General features: G+C 36.4%; 1 long non-coding RNA gene across 1 annotated transcript; it reads left to right on the top strand.

Annotated features, from left to right (window-relative positions):
* The first annotated feature begins 1,225 nt into the window (after nt 1-1,225).
* LOC110467771 (uncharacterized) lies at nt 1,226-10,101 on the top strand. Its single transcript, XR_002464913.2, has 4 exons — nt 1,226-1,313; nt 2,200-4,889; nt 7,026-7,252; nt 9,038-10,101. It is a non-coding gene; the product is annotated as an uncharacterized LOC110467771 (long non-coding RNA).
* Nucleotides 10,102-12,492: the final 2,391 nt, after the last annotated feature.

Here is a 12,492-nt window from a genome sequence, read left to right on the forward strand (position 1 = left end):
ACACAACTTCAGGCTGTCATTTTTTGCCAAGGCCTCCCCCAACAATGCATACCATGTAGCAATTCCATAAATGCTAGTAAGAATCATCTACTTGGAAATACCCTAATGAGAGTAGATTAGGCCACTATAATGCATTTATTGCTGTAAATGAATGCAATATTTATTAGCATTAGCAGATTCAACAGTTACACAAGAAAGGAACAACAATGAGCATCAAGATTGCATTAAAGAGAAATGAACTGAAAAATCTGTCATTGAATAACCTAAGTGTTACTAATGTCTAACTGCCAAACTTCGAGTTCATTTTTTTAATAAGGGGTTGTTTTAGCAAGACTTTGCTATATATTTTGATTCAAAGTATTGCCCAAGTCTTACAATGTGGAGATGACCTGAAAAACAGATAGAGATAAGGACAGCAATGTTTCTGTCATAATATTTAAACTATAGTTCAGTATACCTATTCCTATGGATGTCATTGAGATCATGTCCTACTAAAAAGGTAATGTCTGTGTTGTGATACCTTTGTTGTTACATTTCAGCCTCCACAAGATTTGGAACTACTTGCCTAAAGCTTCAGACTGGTGAAATAACTTGGTAGCAGCTTACATTATGCCTATAGCTCCCAGTAAAAGGTTTGTTCCAGATCTCATATTCGTGAAGCACTGTGATACAATCACAGACTTAAGCACATATTTTATTGAATTCTCAAGAAAATGTCAAAGGTATATATACTAGATACTGCATTTAACTTCTATCTGAGTTGTCAATCGGTGAGGGTGTTTTCTGGGGATGCCCCAAGCCTATATATCATTCTGAGGTTTGCAGGGGACAAATTTACGTCTCTGGGTACAGTCATTGCCACAGCCTGGTCATCTAGTCTGCTGCTTTTGCAAAGCTATGTCAGGACTATATAAAAGAAAAAAAATTGCATCAATCTACTAATATCTTCCTTAATTCTTTGGAAATTTTCTCCACTAGTGTTTATTTAGAGTTAGTTTGGTCCCCTTGTCAGAGCAAGGTCATTTAATGCAAGGCAGAACGCAGAATATGTTTTTTTCCTTACTTAAATATCTACTACTAACGTCTGTGAGTATGGTAAAATTCCTGCTGTGTCTTTTTAAAAGTCTACCTCACAAATCATATCTTCACTTTAGCTCAGTAAATTGCAGCCACTTTCTACTGCAATTGAAATAATTGTATAACTAAAATCAAATGTTCACTTATTTCTTCAAAGCTGTTTTTCATAGAGAAGATTTAAGTTCAGAGTCAGACTGATGAAGAGTAAAGAGGATGTTCTTTGCAATGGTAACCAGGTAATTGTTCTTTACTGGCTTTCCTCAAATGGAAATAGAAGCCATTTGCAGATCAAAATGAAAAATGTGTGTCTTGTTTTCCAGTTATGCAGGAATGTTCATTACCAATATAAAATGAGTTACAAAATATGGGAAGTCCACAATTTTTCAAGGAAATTTTCAAAAGAAAAGGATTTCACAACATGTATCTTCTGCTGTCCAAAAGGCATATGAAACGCCTCAGAATACTATTTTCTTCCTGTTTGAGACAGAAATTGTGATGCAAAATCTTGATCTATTTTATGTTTTTAATTCTTATGGGTACTTTGAAGATTTTTGCCACTTTGTACAGAATTTTTTTTCTATTTCTTTTCCTTGGAAATCAATACTTATCTTTATTTTGAACATTTATAGGGTTTTTTTCAAAGTAAAATAAGTCTTGTGTATTTGTCATTAGGATGATATTCCCCTAAAAGTTGGTTAATGCAAAGATTCAAAAATAAATATCGTTTATTTGACTTATTACCCAATCCTGAAAAATAATTACTGTACAGGGAAGAAGGAAAATAAGACAACTACAGTTTTCAGAATATAAAAAGTCAGTGATTAATTTGTGCAGAGGCCTGCCACTATTTCAACAGGAAGGCAATGAGGGCTGTATGTGAGAAGTGAACCTACATCTTTTTTGAGAGTTCAGAGTACTGAGTATCCAACTCAACCAACAATCTGTGTAAACAGAATTTGGTTTTATATATGATTTTTTAAAATAGAAAACCATAATCTCTTGCTAAAAAGAAAACTAGTGACTTTAGAAGACTGATGGTAAAATGTTGATTTCTAAGGTTTAATATAGTTGAAAATATTTTGTTAGAAGCAATGATTAATGTGTTCAGAATTTTCTCTGCAGGACATATTCTGCTTTAAATGAAAGAAGGTCAGACTTGTCGAGAACCTGTCTCTATGGATTGCAACAAAGAAGGCTTCCTCCCTGCTGCTTCATAAAATTACTGTAAATTGCCCTTCAGTTGATGGTGGCTTCAAGCTATTTCAAAACGTTTAGAAAGTATGATCCACTCATTCAGTGTCATTATTGCACGCTGTTTGAATAGGTGTCTAGAAAGTAAAGAGAAAATAAAGAGGTGAGATGGGAAATTATCACAGAATCACAGAATACACTGAGTTGGAAGAGACCTGCAAGGATCATCAATCCCAGCTCCTGGCCCTGCACAGGACCATCCCCAAGATCTCATCATGTGCCTGAAAGAATTGTCCAAATGCCTCTTGAGCTCTGTCAGGCTGGTGCTGTGGCCACTTCCCTGGGGAGCTTGTTCCAGCCACCCTCTGGGTGAAGAACTCTTTTCTTAATATCCAGTTTAAACTTCTCTTGACTCAGACTCCATCCATTCCATCATGTCCTGTCACTGTCACCACATAGAACTGACATGTACCTACTCCTCCCACTTTGCTGACAAGGAAGTTTTAACTGCAGTGAGGTCCTCCCCAGTATCCTTTTCTCCAGGCTGAACACACCAAATGTCCTCAGCCACTCCTCACACAGCTTCACCCCAAGGTCCTTCACCATCCTTGTGGTCAGATGGAGGAGGTGGAAAGGGATGTGAGACAAAGCCCCATATGTGAGGCTGAGGGGGAGCTGCTGTGCCATCAAGAGAGACCCCAACAGTGTCACTGACAGGGACCAGAAGATTTCACTTTGAAGTCAGGGAACCAGAATGACCTAGTGCTTCCTGCTTCCCACTAGCAGCCCTGGAGAACACTGTCAGGTAGGACACAGTGATAGTTTTAGTCATACTCCCAGCTCTGAAGAAATCAGTCCTATAAAATTCCCTGGATTGATCAACACCATTCAGCTTTCACCACCTCACAATTGCTTGTATGACCTTCCTGATGTAGTATGTGATGACGAAAAGGATCATGAGAGGAACAAAGGAAAATTTAAGAAGAAATTTAAAAAGAATGGAAGGTTATGGTACATTTCAAGAGGATGATTTTGGTTATGAAGCTGGAAGTACTTCAAAGTTGAAACAGTCCAAGGAACTGCATATCCTCAAGAAATCCAACTTTAAACAAACAAATGAGAAGGAATTTAAAATTAAAGAGGAACCCAAAAATGACATGCACACAGAACACAAACATAAGTAAGATAAACATCAAGAGAAAGAGTTAAAAGATATAACTGGAGTAGACATTGCAAAACAGTGAGAAGAAAAGCAAGCAAGGAGCAACATGTCATGCCATTGCCAAGTAAAGACAGGAAAGAAATTCTGTTTTAATCAGAATCCTTGTCTATGCATAAAATCAACTGAACTGTGAAAATTACTGTAATTTGAGTCAAACTGCACAAATTATTGCTGGCTGTATAGATGCTGTGATGAAACCTTTCTTCTTAGCCTGGAGAGTTTCATATTTATCTCTTCCACACATCAGACTCAGGGGAGTTTAGAGAGGCCAGAAGAGTTTTCCAGTGCCTTTCAGATTACTTCAAGACTTATTTTCTCCAGGTGATTTAAAATAATTTAGTAGCAGTTTTATTTCCAACTAAATTAATTATTTACATTATGATACTTGCCTTGCTGTGAGTTTGTTTGAGGAGGGATTTTAAGTTACACTGAAAGCACCTGAATTTTAAAACCCTTTTGATCCATAATTTTCACCTTCTGAACTTTGACTATGACTAATCTCCTGATGGAGCAGCTTTCTTAATTTCCAAAACATGTTTTCTATGACTGTTTCTTGGTAAACTTCTGTTGGTTAGTGTTGTTTGTTAAATATATTAATCAACACTACAGTGTACCTCTTACCTGAAAGTCACCATCCAACACAAAACAAAATCATCTACTCTGTGCATGCTTTCAACCTTAAGCCAAGGCTATGTGGGAGAAAAGAGGAAAATACAAGTTTGTACATCAGGCACTATTTGTGCAAAGGCAGATTGATATCCAATTGTTTTTGTGAGCTTTTCTTGGTACATCAACATACTGGCTTTTAATTAATCACTTTCAAACATGCTATGTACAGCTTAGTTTTCCTAATTGCACATAATTGTAAAATTTTGTGTTTGATTTGAAGTAAGACAAAAAATATTTTTTTCCTCTCTAGATTATTTACCCTCTGATTCCCTTTTCAGTGAAGAAGGTTTCAGAGAAAAATGAGCAAAATTTCAGCTTTATATAGTGAAGGTACTTTAAAAGTGTATGAATTTGGCACCAATAATTACATTTGATGCTCAAGGTCGATACCTGATTTCATTTAATGAGAATTAGTCATCAAATTTCATCATAACACCCATCAGGCTTGTAATATTTACAGCCTTCCAAACAGAAGACAAGCCCCAGGAGACCATATTTTAAAGTGACTCTCATGGGCTGGGAAATCACCACCTGCCTCTCCACTTGCACATATTTCACAACTGCAGAGGCCTCCAGATAGCAAGATTTTATGAGAGGAAAAAACAACCCATTTTAAGTTAGTGGAGACACTGAAAACAAGCAGTTGTTTCTGGAGATCATCTCTGTAGTCTCCAGACTACATGCCCAACATGATCCAGAGGAAGCAAATGGCAGCAAATTAATTATTCAGGTAGGTGAGAAGGGTTCCACATTTTCATAACTAGATATAAACTTGTGTACGGTTATTCTATGATCACCAAATGCAAATTAAAAAGTTGCTGTAATAAGCTGTTGTCTGAAACTAGACAATTGTTTGTTTAGGTACTAACAAATAATAGACATTCATAACTAACATTTCTACAGAAATTGATTATTATAGTTTGAGTAGCATCCTAAATTTAAAAAAATCTGAAAGACTGAGGATTGTATTGAACTGAAAATTGTATTCAGCTCAAGAAGTACACATAGCTATGACACACCTGGAATATACATTCTTAAAATACTACAATTTTCCATGAAACTTCCATATGTCCTATTTCTTCCATATTTTCCTCCTTAAGTATCACACAGGTAGAAGTGTCTTCAGACATCTTGGAATTTGGGGGTATGTGGGGAGGTGGGAGCTGACATTAAAAACAAAAACAGCGTATCCCATGCCAAAAATTGCAGTTCCAAGTAAAGGTAGCATATGCCATACATGAATTATTCTAACTGAAGTCCCTGCTTATTTCTGCAGCTGTAGGATGCCCTGCATGGCACCTTTGAGGGTAAAGCCTAAAAAATTACCTGGTTTTGGCATCAAGCAGGAGGCATTTCCAAGTCTAGGTAACAAGCACATTAAAATAAATTAATTAAATTCTTACTTTTCTTTATAGAAAGAAAAGCAGGCAGCACCTTAACACTGTAAAGTCAGAAAGTGAATATAAAAAAGCAAAAACACTATAAGGCAATCTTGAGAAATCTGGGGAACTCCAATGCTGATTTTATTGTACTGTAGAGAATAAAACTAGAAGCATAGTCTGAGAAATTACATTGCTTAGGCAATCATAGACTTAAGCAATTTGTTTTAATAAGCCTAATTATAAGGATATCTAGGCCTATTGTTGTATTCTTGGTAGCTGAGTGACATCAGTTTAAAACATGTACCACTCAGAGTAAATATGTTTAACTTTAAACACATGAACCCTTTAATTGTAATCAGTGGAATTACTGATTAGTTACTGTCAGGCAGATGTTCGAGACCCATGTTGAACCAGTTTTCTCATTGCTGTTCAGTAGATTGTACAGACCAACATTTTTAAAAGAAAATTCAACAAAGGGCAACTGCAGGGCTGAGTTATAAAACAATGGAAGTTACACTTGCCAGTGATGTGGCTTCTCTTAATACTTAAAACCAGAATGCCATGGGACTGTTAGTGCTCACGAATAATCCCTAGGTGTCTCAGTGTAACACTTGACAGTTTTTTTCACATGACAGGAAACTCAGTTTAGTAATTGATTATCAGGAAAGGATTACATACTTATTTAGAGTTTTGGATTAACTTTAGTTATGAGTCTTGACCAATCTACAAAGAAAATTGAGGTAGACAAATGAAAACCTAGAATCACAAACTTTTAGAATCTTTTAAATTGGAAGGGATATAATACCACTGAGTCCAACTGTATACATGACTGTGCCAAGTCCACCACTAAATCATGTCCCTAAGCACAGGTCTTTTAAATACCAGTTCCTCAGCAGGAACGTTTAATCAGTTAAAAGTGTAAAATAGGAAGCAGACCTCTAAAACTGAGGAATGTACTCCAAATAAAGAGGGACAATTTGTCAAGAAACACTGTCAAAATATCTTTCTCTTCAATACTAATCCAAAAGAAAGCTAATGAACACAGGGAGCTAAGACAATTGATCTGAATCAACATTACTTTGAATCTAACAACCACAACACAGTAAAGAGAAGTCTTCACCCTGAGTACACCTCACAGTCTTCTATGTCAATACACCATGCAGCAAGATTTCAGCATTCCCTTGGTTTATCTGTCACATGTTTAGCATTGTGTGATGGTCAGCAGGTAACTGATAGCAGTGATGGCCATCTAGTAACAGTTTTATTATGTAAAGCCTCAGAATGTGAAACACTCATTTTCCAGGATTTCTATATAGACTACCTCAAGACAGAAATGAGGCAGAAGCATTAAGAACAACATTACTTATAAAACAAAATAATATCCTTACTTGGTACTCATATGCTAATGTATTGTTTCAAAAATCTTCCCTGCTGTTTCATGTGCTTATCAAACAAACATCTGTATGGTTATTTCCTTTCCACAGTAGCTGGTGTGTAGAGAATCTACTATAGAGCAACACCTTCTCTCAGCTGGAGACAAAGCAATGAGGAAAAAACTTCAGGAAGTGCTTCCACTCACTATGTAAGGATTTCCTGTCTTCTAGCAAAAAGCAAAACAGAGAGAAGGAGCAGATGACACCAAAGGAGTAAAAGTGAGAATGAATCCACAGCTTTTCTGAGTTTTTGCACTCTCATCATTCTACTGGAAGCAGTGAGTACTATCAGCTACAAGCTGCTATATTTCTGCATAAATCCAGCTCACACTGATAAAAAACCTACCGTGGTGTATATGGTAGAAAAATCTAACCACTTAGAAAGATATCCACTTAGATTTAAGTGAGGTGGTCTCTATGATTGTACAATATTTAATTTCTTCAAAGAGAAACCATTATTATGGAGGTATAAGTCTGAGCATGAGAAAAATACTGTTATAAGAAAAACTAGGCAATCAAGAAAATTACTTCTGAAATCTCCAGATTCTTAAAGTCCCAAATGAAAATGTGGGTTGGCCTTAACAACATGGCTTATATATGTCTATACTGTTTGTATTACCAATATCTGAGTGGTAGCAAGTAATGCAACATCTTAATATATAAATTGAGTAATTGGATTGTTATGTGACATATGGAAATCAAGTAAAAGACTAAGAAGTGATATAATAAAACAGTAGAAATGTGTTATCTCTATATCAAAATATTCAGCAGCTACAGAGATGAAGTGGAAAGAAATTGAATGAATAAGCAGCTGTTACCAAATGATCAGTGTTCAAACCTGATTGCTTTTCAACTAGATTGTGATAGGACAAGTTTTATTGCACAGAACTTCTTTTTACCCATAATACCAAGTCTGAGTCTGATAGCACTGTGAGAACCTTTCTGGGGACCACATGAACCTCCAAGACTCAAGAAACTTTATCATGTCAAAGTTGCTTCCTGGTCCTGATAGGAGATAGTTTATTTCCAAGAAAAAGCACTTTTACCAAGTAACTTGATAAAGAACCAAGCTGTTTGTCTCATGGAAGGCACCAGACAGTAACAGCCCAGCCATTTAAAGTTTGTGTGAAAATTGTTTTAGAAAAATATTAGAAGTTATCTTTAGCAAAAGAATATGGAAATGAAAGAACTAGAAAGCCATGGTTACTTTTCCTGTTTTACAACGTACTTACAACAACAATAAGCTACTCTTATTTCCATTATTTCACTCCTTTTAATGTTCTCTGTCTTCCACGTGTTGTATGTGGCTGTTTAGGAATAGATCCACTAGTAGTCAAGTGTGGGTGAAGAGCCTCCCAACTCCACCTGTATTCAGGCTGTCCACATTGAAGCCAGCTCTTGTGCAGAGGCTGTGTAGCTTCACCAGCGACTGAACTGGTATTTGCTGATCCACTGTGACTGTGACAAACACTCTCCCTCAGAAAGCCAGCTGAGCTACCCAGATCCAGACAGGGCTGGGCATGCCCATCCTGCATAGGAATGACAGCAATTTAAATATTCTCTCTCTCACACACATGGGTGGCTCCTCTGCCTTTCTTCCAGGGGCAGCTCTGAAAAACAATGATACTGTCGCAACAAATGTTTTTCTGCACACCTCTAATACATGTCTGTAGGGGTTTGTTTTGGATAGCCCTATAGTTTTGGTAAACCTGCCTTCTAATGAAATAAAATAGTGTGGGTTTGAGCTATGGATAGATTTTTTTGCCATAAGCCACTCCAACATGTAAGGGAGAAAACTCTATCCTTAGACAGCCTATTGAATCTATGTTTTGCTATTTCACCTGTAGATAAAATTTCTTTTAAAAGAGAGAACAGGACCCAAGTAAAAAAAAAAGAGTTTTCATGATACTTTTCAGCTACTTACCTGGCTCAGTGCTATTTCAGGATGAAATTAATTTTATATGTCCTGAGGAACATTTGATTCAAGACCAATATGAAAAAAAATTGCTTGATCTCATCCAAAGGCTATTTATCTTCTAATCATCTCCCTATTTTGCCTCTAGCTCCTAGTATGTCAAAATTTCTCTTGTGCTTGGAAGAACGCCTGTGCCAATCAAGATGATCGGCCTGCAGACTATTTTTCCACTGCTCCTTGGGGAAGGAATTCGATCATACTCTCTGGCTGCAGACATCCAGTTGCTACCTCTGCTGACCTCAGCTGTTGTCATGATCTGCCTAATAAAATCAGAACAATCTTTATGTGAGAAAGCTTTGCAGTTAGACAGAGATTAAACACACTCTCATCAATGTCTACAAATTAAATTTTCACATCATAACTCTTTAGCCCCAGACTGTTCCCTGTACTGGGCCAAATTAAATTTTTGAATGCACTGCTCAGAACTGGGTTTTTAGTATCATAAATATTAATTCTTTTATTCCTCATGCCAAGTCTAAGACACCACAACTAAAAGTATAAAGTATGTTTCAGCTCATTATTTGTCTATAACAGAACATTTTGTAAAAATGCAAGTGAAAAGGTACAGTGAAGCACTTAGTAAATCATTGTTGTACAAAATGTCCATAGGAGGGAATGGGGTGCACAAGTAAATATGTATTCCTGAAATGAAACAATGTCAAGAAATCATGCTTAGAGAAAACACATGGCAAGAGTGAGCAGTTCTGTAATCAAAGCACATGCTTGTTGCAGCCTGTAGTGATGGTAAACTGATGACAAAAGCACAGCCAGAAACCCAGCCACAGCTCTGTGAACCATGTTTAAGAAGATTAAACCATAATGTAAGAAATACTGAAACCGCAGCACAATATAGTAGAAATTGTCCAATGTAAAGAAAAAGTTTAGGGAAAAGAGCAACATATTGCAAATGAAAACTGGATGCCACATTTGTGAAAAAAGGGAGAAAAAGGGAGCTGAAATGAAACATATGAGTGTCTAGTATGGAAATATAAAGATGTATGTGAATGTTAGGGGAAAGTGTACAATTTGAAGGGCTAGAATAACAGCCTTATGTTAACTAATATGGGATTAGTCCATACTGCTGGAATGAAAGCTCTAGTTACAGCAACTAAGTAACAATTTCCTTTAATAAAAATTTGTACTGACCTAAAATGTGGTTAAGTCTTGTCTATTTAGCCAACAGCTCCTCTTCCCTCTTCACCATCCCACCAAACTTTAAACAAGTGGAAAGACAGTAAGGGAGGGAAATTAAGAATGAAACATCTGGAATGTGTTCCTATAAATACCTGTATGGCAGGTCCTGTCACTTTTACTTCATAGTTCATGGATTGAAATCAAAATTACTGAAAATCAAAAGGACTGATGGAAGATTTTCAGGTTCATTTTCTCCTACAAAAACAAATCTATTAACAAAGATTGACAAGCATTTCAGTTTGCCTTCTTATGCAACAGTAACTGTTAAATATGTTTATGAGGTGCCTCAGATGTCACAAACTTCTGAATTCCCTTTCAGGCTACACCAAGATTACTAATACCTGGGATAAGTGAGCTAATAGCTGTAGCTGTAGTATAGCCTGTGCTCATCTCCTAATCAAAAACTCTCTTTCAAGGAAGAAAAAAAAATAAGAAAAAGAACAAGCTTTGGACTCATATTTCCCTTCTTCTTGGAATTTCAAGCAGGTTCTCTGCTCCACTGCAGGAAGTGATGGACTGCTGGTGTGACAAGGCCAGGGGGGAGCTGGCTTGGTCCAGTGACACCACTGCCCTCCATGACTGCAGCAGGCACACTGTGCTTTTCATGAATTGACAGCAGCTGTCAGGAGGACAAATAAGCCCAAGTTTGTTGTTCTGGCTCCACAGTCTTTCTCTACATGTAAAAGTTCTGGTTTTACTAACATCCACCTCTAAAGATAGAAATATTGCCTTTACTGATTTTGAGAATTAGTTATTCTCTAAGGTCACTCTTAAGTAGTATTGAATATGGAATAGAATATTAGATATACAGGCTGGTTTTGGTGGGGGTTTAAGACCCAGTTTCCTACAAATATAAAACACTGAAACTAATGAGAAGGAACATCTGTGAATTTCAATACATACTTCTCTGCAAAATGCTTGCAAGCAGGTCCATTAATTCACAATTAGACCTCTCATGGCAAGAGCACAAGGTCTAACAATATTAAATTCAATATGTAAAAATATAGGGAAGTCAGCACAGTAACAAAATAAGTACAGTTTTTTTCCATTTGTCTTAAAGGAATCTCTATCTACATTGCCCTAAGGAAACATTTATTTCTTTAACATCAGCATGTGCTCCTCTATTTTATTTGGTTGTACTTTTGGCATATCTAATCCACCTTCTGACTTTCCTTAGTAGTACTTTTGTCTGAGAACTTTCATATTTCTTCACTTAGCCTTTTCAAAATCAAAATGGGTTTTTTTCAACATGCCTTTTTCTAGAAGTGTTCATAGTCTTAAAAAATATTTAGTTACTAGACCTTCACAATAACAGGTTATAATTTTTTTAGGATCTGCTGACATAGAGGAGCAGCATTAATTATCCTAATTTCTACAATGTCTTGCCTTCACTTGTTGCTCTTCAAGTCACTGTTTAGATATTATCTGAAACAAAACAGCTCCATATCAGACTATATACAAAAACTGCATGCTGTAGCAAAAAAACAACAAAAGAGGAAGTGGAGAAAACAGTAATATAACCATATTTAGCACAATTCTAATTTTTATTAAAAGAGTCTGTAGCAAACTATTTCTATCTGTATATAACTATTTCCATTATAAACTTCTCTTCCTTTTCTATGGTATCTTTCTCCACACAATCCCATCACTGCAACTTTGTTGAATGTAAAGACATATTTAATACTTCCTTACTCTTTTCCTTCTGGAATTCAGCCTCAAATCAATACAGAGTAATACTGTATAGTGATTAATTGGGCTTTTATAGTAGCATTCTGTAGCTGAGATGCTTGTCTGCACAGTTATATGTGTAACTAGTGTTAGTTATGTTAATTTACACTTAGGAAGCTCAGGTTCTCTAGGAAGGGCATATGTAACCCTTGGGTTTCCTTCTACTTTCCTTTGGTATCTCAGTTTCACATTAGACCCTTTCTAAATGCACACTTTCACACCAATCCAAAGAGAACAACCATTTTTCCTTTGAAAGTACATGCAATTATAGGGTGATCAACGGTAACATAGAAAGATTAGGTTTTTAGGAAGGGAAAAATAAACATTTTCTGTAGCACAATACGCTGCTTCACAGGAGTCCATGTAATTTCCTGCTCATCTCCCATTATCTGTGATTAGGGCCCTCACACTGAAGTCACCCAGCAAGCAAACTTTGCAATATTGGTAATAATAGCAATAAGTCAACATTTAGCACTTGAACAGCGCTTCTTACCTGTACATCCTTAAATGTTGTAAAAAAAATGCAGGAGCAATCTTGTACAAGCTTGGAGCTATTTTCACTGAAGTCACGTGAAAATAAAGATGCTTGCTGTTTACCTTTGGGCAGCTCTAAGTCCCTCA

This window comes from Lonchura striata, chromosome Z (assembly GCF_046129695.1).
Source record: "Lonchura striata isolate bLonStr1 chromosome Z, bLonStr1.mat, whole genome shotgun sequence".
Lineage (NCBI taxonomy): Eukaryota > Metazoa > Chordata > Aves > Passeriformes > Estrildidae > Lonchura > Lonchura striata.